Source organism: Leptonychotes weddellii, chromosome 7 (assembly GCF_054177405.1).
Source record: "Leptonychotes weddellii isolate Sample4059 chromosome 7, ASM5417740v2, whole genome shotgun sequence".
NCBI classification, from domain to species: Eukaryota; Metazoa; Chordata; class Mammalia; order Carnivora; family Phocidae; genus Leptonychotes; species Leptonychotes weddellii.
This window is the reverse complement of record NC_138375.1, coordinates 49,144,981-49,163,853: the sequence shown is the minus strand read 5'-3', so window position 1 is coordinate 49,163,853 and position 18,873 is coordinate 49,144,981. Positions and strand designations below refer to the sequence as shown.

General features: G+C 36.4%; 1 long non-coding RNA gene across 1 annotated transcript; it reads left to right on the top strand.

The window, feature by feature from the left end:
* The first annotated feature begins 968 nt into the window (after positions 1–968).
* Positions 969–18,625, top strand: LOC145722604 (uncharacterized). Its single transcript, XR_014146972.1, has 2 exons — positions 969–1,394; positions 18,407–18,625. It is a non-coding gene; the product is annotated as an uncharacterized LOC145722604 (long non-coding RNA).
* Positions 18,626–18,873: the final 248 nt, after the last annotated feature.

The window sequence follows — 18,873 nt, the reverse complement described above, 5'->3', positions numbered from 1 at the left end:
AGCCCAGCTAGTATCTTTAAAATTGTCAGTTTGAACTCTAGTTCTGACATCTTACTAATATCCATATTGATTAGGTCCCTGGCAGTCGGTACTGCCTCTTGTTCTTTTTGTTGAGGTGATTTTTTCCATCTTGTCATTTTGTCCAGAGGAGAATAGATGAATGAGAGAACAAAATGCTAACAGGGTAACAATGACCCCAGAAAAATATACACTAAACAAATCAGAAAAGACCTGAAACCGGGAGGAAAGAAAGGGAAAGAAAGAAAAAAGAAAAAAAAAAAAGAAAAAAGGAAAAGATAAAGATAAAAAAAAAACAAAACAGAATATGATCAAATATGATCAGGCTGGTGCATAGATCAGTGCCACACACTAGATTTTGGGCGTATTTTGGTCTGTTAGAAGAAAGTGCCTCCCAAAATTTTAAAGAAAGAAAAACTTATGTATGTACAAAAATAAGGGTAAATACGATGAAGGGATGGAATATGACTGTAAAGGTGAAAATTATAAAAGATTTTATAAAAGGAATTGATAAGATAAGAAGTTGGTTGAAAAAAGAAAGAAGAGGATTAAAAAAAAAAAAGGAAGAGAATGTGATCAGGCAGGAGCCTAGAACAAAACTATACACTAGAGATTTAGGGTATATTTAGGTCTTTTAGAAGAAACTGTATCCCATAATTTTAAAGAGAGAACAACTTATACATATATACCAAAAATAAGGTTAACTACTATGAAGGGATAGATTATGACTCTAAAAATGAAAAATAAAAAAGATTTTTTAAAAAAGGGATTGATAAGATGTTGTTTGAAAAAGGGAAAAAGAAAAATTCAAAAAACAAAAAGAAAAAGAAAAAAGAAAATTAAAAAAATTAACTTTGAAAGACTAAAGAATTAGGCGGGGGGAAAGCCATGAATTCTATGTGCAGTATTCCCCTAGCGCTGGAATCTGCAGTTCTCATGGATGGGTAAACTTGGTCTTGGCTGGCCGTTCTTGCTGATCTTCTGGGGGAGGGGCCTGTTGCCGTGGTTCCCAAATGTCTTTGCCGGAGGCAGAATTGCCCCGCCCTTGCCCGGTCCGGGCTAAGTAATCTGCTCGGGTTTGCTCTCGGGAGCTTTTTTTCCCTGCAAGCTTTCCCTACAGCTTTGGAGGACGAGAGTGAAATGGCGGCCTCCCAATCTCCACCCCGGAGGAGCCGAGAACTCGGGGCCCCGCTCCTCAGTGAGCCCCCAGAGAAAAGCAGTCAATCACTCCCATCTACCTGGTCTCCGGCTGCACTCCGTGTTCACCCAGCCTATGACTGAGTGTTTCTATCTCTGGCACCCGACCCTGTGTGGAGTCTCCAAGCCCAGCAGATCCCTGCAGTGCACTCCTGCACTGCTCCTCCCGGGGGAGGAAGGTGAGTCTCCCTGGATCTGCCACTTGTTGGGTCTCTGCTGGAAGAGTAGTGGCCCAACTGCCACAGATCATGGTTTATGGCAACCCCGAGCTGAGAGCCCACTCCTCGGCTCCGTCTCTGCAGCCGGCTTCCCCACTCCGATACCTGGGAGCTCTGCCGCACTCAGGCACCCCCGGTCTTTCTGTGACCCCGAGGGTCCTGAGACCACAGTGTCCCGGCGAGGGTTCCACCCCCCGCTTAGCCACTGGAGCGACCTCCCTCAGCGGAGCCGACTTCTAAAAGTTCCGATTTTGTGCTCCGCGGCTCTATCACTTGCGAGTAGCCGGCTGACAGAGGCCCCCTTCCCCGCCATCTATTTTCCTGAATATCACCTCAAATTCACTTCTCCGCACATCCTGCCTTCCAGAAAGTGGTCACTTTTCTGTTCAGAGAGTGCTGCTATTCTTTTCTTCGATCTCCTATTGAGTTCGTAGGTGTTCAGAATGGTTTGATCCCTATCTAGCTGAATTCCTGGGACCAGACGAAATTTAGGTCTGCTACTCCTCCACCATCTTGCTCCTCCCCCCCCCAAATATTGTTCTTTTTAAAAATATATTTTTCTTTTTGCTTTCAGTTTTGGAAGTTTCTACTGTCACATCCTATAGCTCAGATTCTTTCCTTAGTCATGTCCAGTTTATTACTGAGCTCATTTTAAAAAGTCTTCATTTCTCTTGCAGTGTTTTTTATCTCTAGCATTTCTTTTTCATTCTTCCATAGAATTTCTCTCTAAATAAAAATTAGAAAGAAAAAGAATTTCTATCTCTCTGTGTACATTGCCCATCTGTTCTTATGTGGTATCTACTTTACCTGTTTTAGCCCTTAGTATATTAATCATAGCTAGTTTTAATTCCCAATGTGATAATTCCAACATCCCTGCCCTGAGTCTGGTTCTGATGCTTGCTTCATCTCTACAAACTGTTGTTGTTGTTTGCCTTTTAGTATGTCTTATAAATTTAGTATATCTCAGTACCTGGACATAATGTACTGGCAAAAAGGAATTGCAATAAATAGGCCTTTAGTAATGTCATAGTAAAGCATGGAGGAGGGGGAGTAGAAGCCTTCTATACTCCTATGATTAGGCCTCTGACTTTTATTTAGCTTGCGTTCTCTGGACTGTGAACTGCTTAAGTGCTTCTCCGTTTTTCTCCCTCCTTAAGTGTACAGGACAATTCAAACAGACTACAGTTGAGTATTTCCTTTCCCCCGGGGTTGGTTAGACTCTGAAGAAAACCCAATAGTTTAGGCTCTGGTAAAATAGTTTTTCTTGAGGGCAAGTCTTGTTAAGAAGAAAGGACTACTCTGGTTTATTTCAAAATGGTTACTTTTCCCTTCCTAGGCCATGAAAAGATACTCTCTCTGACTTTCACTAGGGGAACGGGGTCAAATTCCTTGAGGTATAACTCATGTACCCCTTATGACTGCCCTTCCCTCCTGAATTCTTAACTCTCACACTGAACCTCCAGCCATTCAATAGGTCAGGTTTTCCAACCTGACCACTGGTTCCATGATTTCTGCTCATGAGTTTCTGCTCTAGTAAACTGGGATTCTCTGTATTTTCTGCCTGTCTCTCCAGTGTTGGGGGCAAAAGTTTGCCCTGTGACTTCACTTCTTTAGCAAATCTAAGAAGAGTTATTGATTTTTGAGTTTATTCACCTTTTTTACTTGTTAGGACAAAGTGGTGACTTCAAAGCTCCTTACATGCCAGACTAGAAATCAGAAGTCCCCATTTTTTTCTCTAGTTTACTAGTTCCTTCATTTCTAATATCCCTTGTGAGGTTCAAAGAAGACCCAGAATATGATCAGCCACTTCCATAATATGTTCCCCCTTGGCACAGAGCCCCTAAAATAATCCATGAGTTTGCTTACACTCATCAAACATTATTATTATTATTATTAACATTACGTTAGAGTTCTCTTTTTGTTCTCTTATAATAGAGTTCCTACCATAACTTTTAGCATTTTGGTGAAGTCTTTTCCCATTAATCACCAACACAACTGATTAAATTATAGAAAATAAAAAAAAACAACGTATTACGTAGTCTACCTAGACTCAAATCAATAATGCCTTTAGCTAAATTTGTGCTCAAGGCAACGTGGAGAATAAAGGCAGTTTGTGGTCGGCTACTTCCTTTATAGCAGATGTGCCTTCACACATGACAGAAATTTCTCATTTCTTCAATAATGTCTGCATTGTTGCAGGTCCAGGATTTGCTGGTATGCTGGAAAGTTACTACCAATCTCTGATGAGAATCCAGTCTCTTAGTTACAGTGAGAAACTTTAAGAATTATCATCCCCTCTATGCTCTCTTCATATTACCAGAGGATACTGGATCTCAGTCGTAGATGACAGAAAGTCCAAATCAAATGATCTTATGCCAAAAGGGAATTTATTGGCTCTTGTGAATGGAAAGCACAAAGTGTAGCACTTACTTCAGATACATCCTGATGTTACACAGACACTCTTCTGACCCAGGTCTGCTCTCTTCTGTGCTCTTGCTTTGTTCTCAGACAGCTCCTCTTTCATGTTTCTATGATGACTACTGCATCAAATTCAGATCTTCTCTTCTCAACTACAAGTCCAGGAGGAAAGAATGAAATACCCTCTTCCAGGATTTCCAGAAAGGTTTCATGGCATTGTTGGTTCTGAATGGTTCTGAATAGGCTGAGGGAAGCTCCTGATTCAATTACAGTTGCCCAGGGAATGCCAGATGCTGGTTAATGGCCCAGGCCATGCAATCAATCCATGCATGACCAAGGAATGGAGCTAACCCCGTAGAAGCCCTTGGAAATAAAGCTGGGGATAGTGGGAAGCTCAGAGGAGAAATGGGATACAATTAGTAGAAGATGGACGAATGGATACCAAGCAGCCAAATCAACATCTATTGTCTACCCTTGAAAATCAGACTTAATCTGTGGCTATTCACATCAGCAAGCCTTCAATGAACAGCTCAAAAGTAAATTTTATAGATGTGATAATTTAAATTTGCTCTCTTTTTCTCCATGTCATATTTACATGATTATAATATTAGAATTTTGGTATTTATTATTGGTACTTAATTCAATTTGGATCATTATTTCCTACCTCTAAAAACAGTGTTTTACTCATAATTTCACAATTAACTTAGTTACTTTGGAGGAGATTTTGATACCATGAACTGAAGGTTATTTACAGGTAAAAAAAAATAAAATAAATAGCAGGAACCAAAAGGAGAGAAAATAAAGGTCCTGGTTTCATGAAAATGTTCTTTTCACTCCTTGTAATGAGACTAAAAAATAAATTTTAAATGTGATTTGTTATTTGTTGGTATAATTATTTTTAAACACACACACACATACACACATACTTTTCTTCATTTCCCCCCTATGTATATAGTTGTCATAATAGTTAATGATAATTCATCAATGTTGAATTGCTATGAATTTCATTTATACTACTATTATTCTGAATGCAAAATAATAAATACAAAGTTGCTTTATATGTATACAATTGTACAAAACAAATTACAGAGTTGATGAAATCAAAAGTAAATTTGATGAGTCATGTAGTCTATTAGAAATAACTCTATAATAGGTGGTATGCACAGGCAAAGACTACAGAGTATCAATTAGAATTCTGATAAAGAGGGTGAGGAGCAGTGAACTACATTAAAAGACTTCTTATATTTAATATCACTGACATGGCTGTAGGTTACAGAAATGACAGAGAACAATAAAAACTATATCTGACAAAGGAAGTCCTGAGTAGGGGGTCATTAGTGTTAAATAAATATTCAACATTCACTTTCCACAATATTGAAATGCTGGCAGGCTGAATCCCAAAGGCCCCCACAGACCTAACTCTCACAGAAGTGTGGTTTTGAATTATCAAAATATTGGAGCTCAGTAAAAGTACTTTAGTACTCAGGCCCTAGGGCTCTATGAGGAAAAGGGGGAGATAAGCTGAAATGAAAAGTATTGTTTTTGTTCTCATACCACCCAATAAAGAAAAATGTAAAAATCTCATTGCATCCTCTATAAGCCAATGAACTATGTGCACTTCACAAATATTTACTGAGCTCTTAATAAATGTCAGGTACAATTTCTAAATGTGGTTTAAAGATTAAGTATTAAGGAGGGCACGTATTGGGATGAGCACTGGGTGTTATATACAACTAATGAATTGAACTAGACTACATCAAAAACTAATGATGTACTATATGTTGGCTAACTGAACATAATAAGAAAACTTGGAAAATAAAAAATAATGTAGGAAGAAGAAAAAAAAGAAGAATTTCTTAGACAATAAAAAAGAAAGAAAAAGACTGAGTTCTCAGAAACACTGTAATCTCCACCAAGATCTTAGAATGATTCTCTGGGTAACTCTCATTATAAGACATTAGGTTGACCATAGAGCAAGAAAGAAAAGGAAAAAGGCAGCTTTCGTTCTTGAGGGAGGTCTTCTCTAAATACCCAAAATCCCAGAGTATTGTACTGGAACAGAAAGACTATGACATCTGAAATCAAGCAGACCTGAATATGTCTTGACACCCACCAATGGCAGACTGTGGACTTTGGTTAACTTGCTGAATTTCTCTGAACTTGAGTAGAATCATCCATAAATGGATAATCACTACAATTTCACAGGTCTGCTTAGAACAAAAACTCTTAATCTAAACTTTGGGGAGATTTCTTCATTACGTGGAAAAAATATATCTGCATATGTATTATTTTGTGTGGTTAGCTGTACCATTAGTCTTGCTGATATACCACTGTCAAGCAGTGCAATAAACAAGCATATTTTTAGATTTCATTTTAAAGTGATTATATATATGTAGTAATTCACCATCTATCCCTCTATTTTCAGAAAAGAAAAAGACTGTAATTTTACTCTCACTACGCCTTCAAAAAATTCCACGTATCTCTGAGTTTCTGACTATCAGGTAAGATTTGGAGCACAGGATTTCCAGGAAGCATCTTGCTTTACCTCAGCACCCAAGGGATTATTTTCACTATGTCTAAAATACCTTATCCAGTAAGGACAAAAGAGAAAAGAAACTTTTCCATTTAATTGCTTCTTTGATCCGTATCAGCTGCCTTAGCTTTGTTGTTGATGCCAAGCATAGTTAGAAAGTTGGAAGGTGAGAGATAACAGAAGAGTAGCTTCTGTGTGGCTTACAAATGCAAAGCAAAGCATCTTTATTGATATTCTGTTTAAAGAGTTCACTGAGAAAAAAAAAGAGTTCACTGAGGTGCAGCTCACAGTTGTCAAATGGAATGGAAAACAGAAATCCCTTTGAAAATAAGAGATAGAATTCAAGGTCAGTCTCCCACAAGCCAGTATTCCCTCTACCCTCACCTTTTTGGAAATGGTAAGTCATTTATCTGGGTTTGTTCACTGCATGCTGATGGTATCACACCTTATCACTGTCTAAAAGAACACTACACTAGCATATTTTTTTAAAAAACAATTTATCTTCTCTTGTCCCCTAAGCTAATTTGAACCTCAAAAATCTCATCGGAAAAAAATTCCTAAGTTGCAATTCTTCTGATAAAAGTTAAAACTTTCTTAGATCTGTCATTCAAAGTTAATGAATAGTAGATACATTTAAAAATCTTCTCTTAGATGGGCCCAATGTGTCTACTCCACTGACAAATTTCAGAAAATATTCACAGCATTTAAGACAAAAGGAGAATTATTATATCATTCCTATGTGGATGACAATGTTTTTCGTCATCTTCTCTGCATTTCTCTTATGCTGGATCTCTCAAGAGAGAAAATATTGGCAATGAGTCACTGAGAACATCATATTACCATAGCACAAAATACCTAAGCCAGAAGTACTCAAACTTTAGCTCCACCTAAATTTCAGGAGGTCTGGGCTGGGACCCAAAAATATGTATTTCTAATTTTGCCAAGTAACAGTTATGCTGCTGGTCTGGGGACCACAACTATGACAATCACTGGCTTAAGCCATAGAAAGGTAAATTTATTATCATCAGCATTAGGATTTTAAAGTATTACTTCATTGCAGGTTAAGGGATTTCTAAAAACATGTGAACTGTAAAAATGCTAAATAAAAACAGCAAAATCTGTATCATTATCTATGACAAAATCAGTTCAGCGGGCATGGTATTTTGAGACTATTAAAATACAGGTATGCTACAAAATGTAAAACTATATTTTCTGCCAGTGGGCACCTAAGATGCAAACTATGTTCAGTCATGCAAAAATAAATTATGTTTTCCTGCACACCTAAGTCATGTAGCATAAAACACTGTTAAAAGGTAAACTGATGTACATTAAAATTTTCAAGAGTTAGTTGAGCACACATAGATTCAAATCAGGCAGCACCAAACCAAAGGTGGTTAAGAGTATTCCACTGACATCACCCAGGGGAAGAGTTTTTATAGAGAAGATATGAAAGCAAGGCAAGAAAATTATTTGATTGACCACAGCTAAAGCAATTGGCTTATCTGGGAGAGCCTAGTTCGCTATTTGTGATTGGTTGTTTTTAAATTTCATTTTCTCAGATTTCAGCACATTGACTCTGGCTGAGGTTCTGGTTTACTTAGGTAGGCATTAGAGCTAGCCCATCTAATGGCCTCCTCGTTAAATTACTTTAATAACATTACAACTGTTTTATTCATTTTTAGGGGCCAAATATTTACTGGTGCTTTCCTACTGATGGCTAATAAAGTGATTTTCTCTGTGCCAATTTAATTAGTGTGTAAATTTTATATTTGCTTTATACAGGTATAAATTTTACATTTTCTACAATTTGAATATTCATATTATTAGATAATTTTGAAGGTTCTTATGATAGTAGAGACCAGAGTACATTTTTCTTCAAAGAATAGATAAGAAGCAAAATGTAACTTCAAGCCAGGGCCAAAAGATAAACAACAACAAAAAACAACAAAAAGAGCTCATGTTTAGTGAACATAGAAGGGCTCTGTATCATTGGTATGCATGAACAAGCCAGGGGCAGTAAACAGTTCTCCAAAAGGAACTGTCCCAAAGAACAACCAAGAAAAGAGAATGATTCCTCGGGATGTTTAAAATAAAACCAATACAAAAAGAAGTGATTAATGTATCTTCTACAGTTACAATTCAATATTTTGAGTCTTCTAAAGCTTGCCTCTCCCCCAAATCTAGTGTTATTCAAAAGTGCCCTAAGAATGTACAAGCCTTCTATGCCTTCCTTGTTTCTTACTTTGCTGCAATCACTTCCCCACCCAGGATTGCCCATAAGAACTCACTGATGATCATTAGACTTTAATTAGCTATGTTATTAAAACTAAATGTTACATTCTATATATACTCTTGTATAAATTTGTCTCAATGGAAAGGACTAAACATCAACTTCTTATTGAATATTCCCCTTAAAAATAAGACATTTAAAGACATAAACAGTTCAAGATGTCACTTTCTTTGAAAACCTTGGCATTATGCCAAGACCTTCCTAGTTTACACACTGAAAACCCTGTGGCCCAGGAATCCCTTTATCCTGGGCAAACCAGGACCGTTGGTAACCCCACTGATCATTCTGTGATTGAATGTTCATGTTTCATTTCCAGATGCCTATGTAGTAGTTGAAGCAATGAAAACACACACACACACACACACACACACACAAAACCCATTCAATCTAGAGGTTTTTTCTTTTTTAATTGCACTCTTGCTCCTATTCTGTTGATACTCTTCACATATTTTTCAGAACAAGAAACAAAACATCAAATAGCCATCATATCCATGAATGACTTGACGGCAAATACAGCACCATATTCAATTTTTTATCCCCATTGTCTAACCTAGTGCCGGACGCTGTGAAAGGTATTCAATAAAGTTTTGGTGAATGAACAGAAGTCAAACTTTAAAATATTGTTTCCCATATGCAAGAAAGAAGTTCCTTCTGTGGATATGCTCAAAGCCAGGTCTCCTCATCCCCAAGTACCAACAAATGTATTTTGCCATTTGCAAACTAGGTATATGCTCCATTTGCAAACTAGGCTTGCTCCTCCAAATGCTCTTCAGAAAGTAGTAGCTCTCAAATTTGTCAGAATTGCCGAAGTGCCAGAGAAGAGATCTGTTATTTGTTGTGAAATTTGCTTTAGGGAAATAAAGAAATGCACATATTTGCACAACCAAAGATTAGGACATTCATCCCAGTCCTTTTAATATCTACCAATAAGGATACCAGGAAAGTCAAATTAAGTTCAGATTCATTTCTCCTGATTCCTAGTGACAGCTGGGAGGCTTCTGACAGCCATCTGACAGTAGAAAAGTTTCTTCCTATGAAGGAGAAAATTATAGAACCACATATCAAACTAGGACATCTAAATGAACATTCCAAAGCTTTCCAGAGATTTTTCAATGAAGAGGCTTAGGAAGAAGTTCTGCCTTTTATTTGAAACATGTATCACAGAAACATCAGCAAAAATTAAAAATTCAGAAATCAATATATCCACTATTGTCACTTCACATCAACCGAAGTTATGAAGACTCCCAAATATCCTGGGGAGAGAGAGAGGGGAAGAGGAAGTGTGTGTGTGTACACATATCTGACCAGGTGGGCTTAGGTCTGGGCAGAAAATATAACAGGACTATGAAGAAGATACAGATCTCACACAAAGAACAAGTGACTTGGTAGCTGCCAATTCACATTCGTGTAGCTAATTTGAAAGCTCTGCATGTAAGTGACTCTTCTATCCAAATTCTAATCCTCTCCCTTGTACCAACCACACAAACTACTTTACACATTTCAATCACCCATTAATAATGAAAAGCCCTTGAAAAACAACCTTTGAGTCATAGCCTTTCAACATGGTCTTTCAGTATCCCCTTGTCCCTGACCACACAACCCATACTTTCCCATTATGTCTGCCTGAAACATTAAGGTCAAGACTCTTCCTCCCCTTACCACCTATGCTCCATTACTCTGAAGCCTTTCTTTCAGCATCCTAGCTCCTCTTACTCTGACAAACAGACTAACGAAGGACAGGAGCACATGGCTTTTACAAAGTCTTTTCACTTCAGCGGTATAGGATGATGTAACCCAGTTCAACAGGCACTGAGAATTTATTCCTTCCATTTCACACCCTTCTCTCTGGGGTTTCTGTGCTGACAGCTGACTTTGTAGTATGTTCGACTCTGATGTAACCCCAGGCATATATTAGTTAGGTCAAATCTTTTTAACAAGAGTAATTCAATCCAGATGAAGAGAAAACACATAGGTAATAAAATGTGGGGTGTGTTTATCACAGCCTAAGAAGATGGAGCCATTTATTTTTAAACCCAAATAATTATTTTAATAATGCCTTCTATCATTAAGACCTTTGCATTTGTTTTGTTTTATTTTGCTTTTGGGTGGGTGGGGAGTTAATTTTGTTTTGTTTTTCTTTGCTTTTGGCCTTAGCACTTGATAGTAAGTTTTTTGATTTCCCTGGAGAGTAACGCAACCCACCAGAATTGCTCCATAGATTATTTTTAAAGTTTCCCTTGCAAAATATGCCATTTGACCTCTCTTGGGCATTACCAAGGTGAACAGTTTTGGAGGAAAAGAAAGAAAGAAGAAAGAAAAGAAAGAAAGAAGAAAGAAAGAAGGAAAGAAAAAGAAAGAAAGAAAGAAAAGAAAGAAAGAAAGAAAGAAAAGAAAGAAAGAAAGAAAGAAAAAGAAAATTTAGATATACTCTGCCAAAGACATGATACTTGCATATATTAGATATTTAAGGGTAAGTCAATAATTCTTTATTGTTAGAACTATAAAATCATCACAGAATAAGAAATAATCTTAGTTGCAACACATCTTATAGAGGTTATAGGCTTGTGTGAGTCATGAATTTTTTATACATTTAAGCATGAAACCTTTTTACAGCTTCATGGAGACTGGTTTAGGAAAGCAGAAAATGTCAGATCACATAAAGAAGTGACTACCATGGATGAAAAGAGATACAGAATTTTGGAATCTGCAGTTTACTCCTCACCATTCCCCCTCTAACTCCTGCTCAAATTCAAGTTTATACACTCCTGGGTCAAGATGAAAAGTGACAAAGACTTCCTCCTTGACCAGACTATTCAGGTTCCTCTGAGCTCTTTTTGAGTAGGTCCTGTCCTTGGACCTATTTTTTTTTTTAATTTTATTATGTTATGTTAATCACCATACATTACATCATTAGTTTTTGATGTAGTATTCCATGATTCATTGTTTGCATATAACACCCAGTGCTCCATTCAGTACATGCCCTCTTTAACACCCATCACCAGGCTAACCTATCCCCCCCACCCCCTCCCCTCTAGAACCCTCAGTTTGTTTCTCAGAGTCCATAGTCTCTCATGGTTCGTCTCCCCCTCCGATTCCCCCGCTTCATTTTTCCCTTGCTACTATCTTCTTCTTTTTTTTTTTTAACACATAATGTATTATTTATTTCAGAGGAGCCCAACTTTAGCAAGAATCCTGTCATGTCAGATTAGCCAGAATCATCCAACCTTGATACCTGATCACTCTTCTCATCTCCTACTATCCCTCAGGTGATGTCTGACCACCCTAGCTTGCCTTTAGCAAGAATCCTATTAGGTTGGTTTAGCCAAAATCCCTCCTTAACCCTGATGGTTCCTTAGTACTATTTTCCACTCTGCTTCTTGGCTATAAATTCCCATTTTTCCTTGTTATATTCAGAGTGGAACTCAATCTCTATCCCCTACTGCAAAACCCCATGTAGTAGTCCCTTTATCTATTGCAGTAGTCCTTAATAAAGTCTGCCTTACTGTTCTTTAACAAGTTTCCACAAATAATTATTTCTCTAACATAAGACACTCAAGAGATATTTTAGGAGGCAATGATTCTTTTCTTAACTTAATGCTACATCAAACTGTGGAGCTCATTCAACTGTGAAGAAAATATGCAGATCTCCCTGGGTGTACTTTTGTTGTCCCAGGAGAAAATGTGGTCTTATCAAGAAAAAGAGACCTGGAGAAAGAGAGCACCTTACCCCTGCAATGTGTCTACCGAGAAAATGCTAAACGAACAAAAGGCAGAGCAACAAGCTTATTCAGAGGCAGAAAAGATGAAAGTTTATGATCTCAAGGATAGAGAAGTCTCTCTTGCCATGCAGATATTTTGGGTGATCATTAAGACCTGTGTTTATGTGGAAATGATGCTGCTTTGGAAAGCAAGGTTGTTACTAAAGTTCAAGTGACATCTTTGTCACCATTTTATCTAGGTTTATCAAATGACTTAAATGGTCCTTTGCTGATTTACCAAAACTCTAGCTTTGAAAAGTTGTTTTGTTTTATTCTCTTTCACAAATGATCCATGAATTATGTGGGTTAAGAGGGACAGAGATTTATAGGTTTGGGGGATGAGAATTAAGGATTTGGGGAAGGTTTTTGGTTTTTTTTTTTTTTTAAGTCACACAAAAAAGTAGTGGACCACATCACTATTGAGTTCATAGCTATTTTTTCACATTGTACTCAAATTAAATTGGGTGAGAGTGGATAGGGAGGAATTCTTCATTTAAAGTAATATTTGGATTTCAAAAGTGAGATTTGCATTGCAAAAGTTGGAGTAAGCTCTTGTGGATGAGTGAGACTAAAGCTGAGATCACTGAAGATAACAGCATTCAGTCCTTGGCTTTTGCACTATCACTATTCTGAGTTGCTAGATATACATTAAAAGAGTATTTATCCTACACATGTTTTGGAGGTCTATTTTTGCCTCTAGCTCCCTCTTACCAAAAAAAAGCTCTGATTAAGTTCATTACTGCTCCTTACCAAAGCCAATATTCAGAGGCAAGATTTTTGCTGGTTTATCATAGCCTAAGCTTCCTCTAATATTTTCCCATTTCAGCTCTTACAATACGTAATGTTAATTTCACTGGATTTTCTGGGTCATTTTAAGGAGGGAGAAAGGGGGCGGCTGGGTGGCTCAGTTGGTTAAGTGACTGCCTTCGGCTCAGGTCATGATCCTGGAGTCCTGGGATCGAGTCCCGCATCAGGCTCCCTGCTCAGCAGGGAGTCTGCTTCTCCCTCTGGCCCTCCCCCCTCTCATGTGCTCTCTCTCTCTCATTCTCTCTCTTTCAAATAAATAAATAAATCTTTAAAAAAAATTTAAGGAGGGAGAAAGGAAGGAAAATAGATTTACGGAAATATACACGGGGCACCTGGGTGGCTCAGTCGTTAAGCATCTGCCTTCGGCTCAGGTCATGATTCCAGGGTCCTGGGATCGAGTCCCACATCAGGCTCCCTGCTCTGCGGGAAGCCTGCTTCTCCCTCTCCCACTCCCCCTGCTTGTGTTCCTGCTCTCGCTATGTCTCTCTCTATCAAATAAATAAATAAAATCTTTAAAATATATATATATACACATGTGCTATAGAAGTTCATTAAAGAATGACAATTTTCATATACATGAGATACATATGTATATGTATATAAATATACACACACACATATGAAATAGACACATGCGTGTGTGTGTGTGCGTGTGTGTGTGTATCCCATTCAAAAAAGCCATAAAACGTGGGGGAATTAAAATATATCACAGAAATAATCTTTTACATCACAAAAAGAATTTATGCATTATAACTTTTAAATAGTCCTTTTGCTGATTTTTTTCCTAAAGGCTTTTATTTTATTTTATAAGTCCCCTATAATCTCTCTCTTTCATTAGGAAATATAAAACAAGAAGTGATGGTCCTTGATCTAGAGTTGAGTAGAAAAATATACACATATAAAACAACTGAAGAACAATAAAACAAGTTCAAGTTTCTATGATACAAAGCTTAGAAGTGTACATAATTTTATTCCATTGTCCAATGTCCAGAGGCCAGTCCAAGTAAGAGATACCATCTATACAAAGGCACGGAAAAGGATGGAATCATGCATGCATATTTCAATATACCTATTGTATAATACAGGAGCAGTATAGTAAAAGGGGCAGAGGCCTGGTGAAGAAATAATGAGACAGAGCTCAGAAGGGAGGAGAAATGGTATCTAGATCTATATATTAAACATATCAAAACCAAAAATTAAGTTGAAATCGTTTCATAAATTTCTACCTAATTTAAAAGTCTGGTTATCAGTTTGTCATATGCAGAATTTACCATTTCCAATTGTGATTGTGTTTTTCTATGTCTTCATTTAACTAAATCTATGCTGGGCACCACCAAAGCAAAGAATGTGGTATATTTTTTTTTGTTTTAATTGTTTAACTGACAGCCAACATAGTGCTCTCATTTTTAAGGCAATGAAAGAGCAAAGTTGTCCATTCTTGCTCTGACTCCATAGTCAAAAGCAGCTGGAGTTTATACAAAGGTTCAGACAGTTCAGACCCAACTGGAGCAGGTTATTTCCTTTTCCACTCTGACTGTGAAAGACCCGGTGCCAGGTTATCATCTCCAGAAAACATCTATGCCAGAAAAACCTGCAGATAGAGACTTTTTTTTTTTCTTTCTGAATTGTTAGCTGGTCTCGCAGCACATTTTGAATGTAACCTTTTTAATCCCTGCATTTGCAATTAGAGATTAAAATTCCATTCCAAGAGCCATTCGGCAGATGGCAAAGCATGAAAAAACTGAAGGTAGTTTAAAATTGTATTTATACAGAACACCAGATGAATTTGCCAGGCTGTTTCTTCCTGAGTTTATATATTCACTTGTGAAAATTGATTGTTTAAGATGTAGATTTCATTTGCAGGGATTCAGCATTTTTATAGGATTTTAAAGCATCAATTAATCCATCTCTTTTGTTCAGCACAGTTGCTTTAAATATGGAAGTAAAATCTATATTTAAAGCAACTGCTTGTTAAGAAGATTAAGTCACCTGCGCAAGGGTCACCAAGGTAGGTTCAGAAAGCCCACACGATAATAAAATGGACAGGCCACCAACCAATGCATCTATTAAGTGGAAACCCCATCACATCTTAGGCCATGTAGGCAGTCTGATTCTTAATTAAGATTTTTTTCCTGGGGCGCCTGGGTGGCTCAGTCGTTAAGCAGCTGCCTTCGGCTCAGGTCATGATCCCAGAGTCCTGGGATCGAGTCCTGCATCGGGCTCCCTGCTCAGCAGGGAGCCTGCTTCTCCCTCTGCCTCTCTCTCTCTGTCTCTTATGAATAAATAAATAAAATCTTTAAAAAAAAAAAAGATTTTTTTTCCTTTAGATTCCTCCAAGAGCTTTTGTGAAAATCCTTATGGTTTTAAATGTTTACTGACATTTAACAGATTCAGAGAGATGCACAAATCATAAATATATAGCTTAAGGAATTTTTTAAAAGTGAGCATACCCACATAAACACCTCCCAGAACAAGAAATAAAAAATTACTCCTACTCTGGAAGCCTTCCTTGTGCTCCTTCCCAAGTTACTTCCTCCCCAACATAACCACCATTCTAATTCTAGCATCAAAAATTACATTATATCTTACTGAAATTCACGTAAGTAGACTCAGACAGTATTGACCAATTTGTGTTTGCCTTTATTCACACATTTTGTTTAAGATTCATCCACTCTACTGCATGCAGGGATATATTTGTTCATTGTCACTGCTGTATGTAAGTTTATTTCATAAATATTTCACAATTTATCCATTTACTATTGATGAGGTTTGGGATTTTTCTAGTTCGGAGGGATTATAAATAGTGCTTCTGTGATCATTTTTAATACATGTTTTTGGTGAACATATGTATGCATTTCCGATAGAATTAGAATTAGACCTACTTGTGGAATTGGTCACAGTTTTCCTGGACAGCACTGGACATTGTTGGTCTTTTTCACTTTAGAATCTGGTGAGTATATAGTGGCTTTGTATTGTAATTTTAATTTGTACTTCCCTGATAACTAATTGAGCACATTTCCATAGTTATTTGCAAAGTGTTTGTTGAAGTCATTTGACCATTACTAATTCATCTTTTTAAAAAAATTTCCACTGGATGCAACTCTCTTGAGATAAATGTATTGCAAATAATTTCTAACCTGTGGTTTGCTTTTCTACTCTCTTGGGTTAACAAGTTCTTAATTTTTAAAAAATTCAATTCATCAATAATTTCTTCTGTATGCATAGTGCTTTTTATGTATTGTTTTATATATCATTGCCTCTCTTAAGTTCACAAAGTAAACCATGCTGTATTCTTGAATACTGTTTTAACTTTTAAATTGAATCAACAATCCAAATTTATTTTTGTATATTTTGTCAATAGGGAATAAAATCATTATTTTCCATTTAGCTATGCCATTGATCCAGCACCTTTTATTGGAAAAACCACCCTTACTCCTTACCCTCAATGCATGGCAGTGACATCTTCTTCACAAATCAATTGATCTTGTATATGTGGGTGTATTTCTGGGCTCTACTTGTCTATCCTGCGTCAAAAGTATACCATTTAATTGTGTAGCTTTGTAAGTCTCACTATCTGGTGGAATAAGTCTTCCAATTTTGTTCTCATTCAATAATAATTCCTTGACTATTTTGGTCCTGTGCCTTTCCATATAAAGAATCACTTACGAATTTCTACAAAAAAGTATAACCTGCAGAGATTTTGACTGAAATTATATTGCAAATAGATTATTTTGGTGAAAACGGGCATCTTTGCAATATTTTCATTCCATTAATATAGTATATCCATCTATTTATTGACCACTTTAATTTCTCTCAATAACATTTTGTCATTTTCTATGTAAATATACATCATTTAATAGGCTTAGTCTTAATTATTTACTTTGTTCTGCTATTATGTATGCTATAGCTTCAAAATTTTATTTTCTGATTGTTTACTGGTGATATTTAAAAGTGTGTTTGTGTGTGTGTGTGTGAGCAAGCATGCGCACATGCTTGTCTTGACTTTGATTTCAGAGAATTTGCTAATTTATTTCTAATGGTTTACCTGTAGACATTTTTGGATATTCTCAGTATACAATCCTTTTTGTAAATAATGACTTTTTTCCCTTATTTCATCAATTTATACCTTTTATTTCCTTTTCTTTCATTATTGCTACTGGCTAGAACTTCCAATAAAATGTTAAAAGAAGTGGTCACAGGGGCATCTTTGTTTTATTCTGGATCTAAGGGGAAAATAGTTCAATAATTCATCCTAAATTAAGATGTTTATTATAGGTTTTTTATATTCTATAAAATTATGTAAGCTCCCTTTTATTCTTTTTTTTTTTAAAGATTTTATTTATTTATTTGAGAGAGAGCTAGAGAAAGAGAGAGAGAGAGAACACAAGCAGGGGGGAGGGGTAGAGAGAGAAACAGACTCCTCGCTGAGCAAGGAGCCTGATGCAGGACTCTATCCCAGGACCCGGGGATCCTGACCTGAGCAGAAGGCAGATGCTTAACCAACTGAACCACACAGGTGCCGCAGCTCCCTTTTATTCTTTATTTATGTTGAGGTTTTTATCATCTATATGTGGTTCACCTTTATCAAATGCTATTTTTTTATTTATTGTGATAATCATGCTTTTTTCTTTTTAACTCTATAAATGTGGTGAAGATCAGTGATTACTCTTGAAATATTATACCTTGTATTCTTGAATGAAATAATATTTCATTATACTAAGTAATATTTTACACATTGCTTATTTTGGTTTCCTAATATTTTCATAGCATTTTTCACTTATGTCACATAAAAAGGTTTGGTCCATAATTTTACTATCCTGTAATGCCCCTGACAAATTTTGACACCATGACTATGCTAGTTTTATAAAATGAGTTCATAAAAATTCTCTTTTTCTATCCTATGGGTAAGGCTAGTGATATTTCTTTCTTAAATTTTTTGGAAGAATTTACTGAAGATCTGTGTATCTAATGCTCTCTTTTATAAAATTTTAGTATTAATTTATGTATATATTTTTGAGGGTTCATGTTTTTCCCTTAATAGAGAAACAGTTAAAAATTTCTATTTCTTCTTGTATCATTTTTGATAACTGTGTTTTTTTAAGCTTTACCCATTTCACCTAAATTATAATATGTATTGTTAAAGTTTCTTGTTTTGTTTTGTTGTTAGGTAAGCTCTACACTGGACATGGGGCTTGAACTCACCAACCCAAGATCAAGAATCACATGTTCTGACTGAGCCAGCCAGGCTCCCCTGAAGTTATTTTATATTATCTGTTTTATATTTCAATGTCGGTAGGCTCTGAAGTGCTTTAATTTTCTTTATTGCTGATACTGACAATTTGGGCTTTCTCTCTGTTTTTCTTGATTAAAAGTATTTTAATTATATTAGTTTTTTCAGAAAAGAAGACTGGCTTTACTGATTTTTCCCTATACAAATTTACTGTTTTATTACTTTTTCTTATCTATTATTTCCTTTCCTTTCTTTCAATTTATCTCCTGTTTTCTTCTCTCATTTTTAATTTGATAATAAAATTATTCTTTTCAATTTCTCTTTCTCTTTTAAGAGAATATATATATACATTTAAGGCTACATAATTCCCTATAAGTATGGCTAGAGCTGTATCTCACATGTTT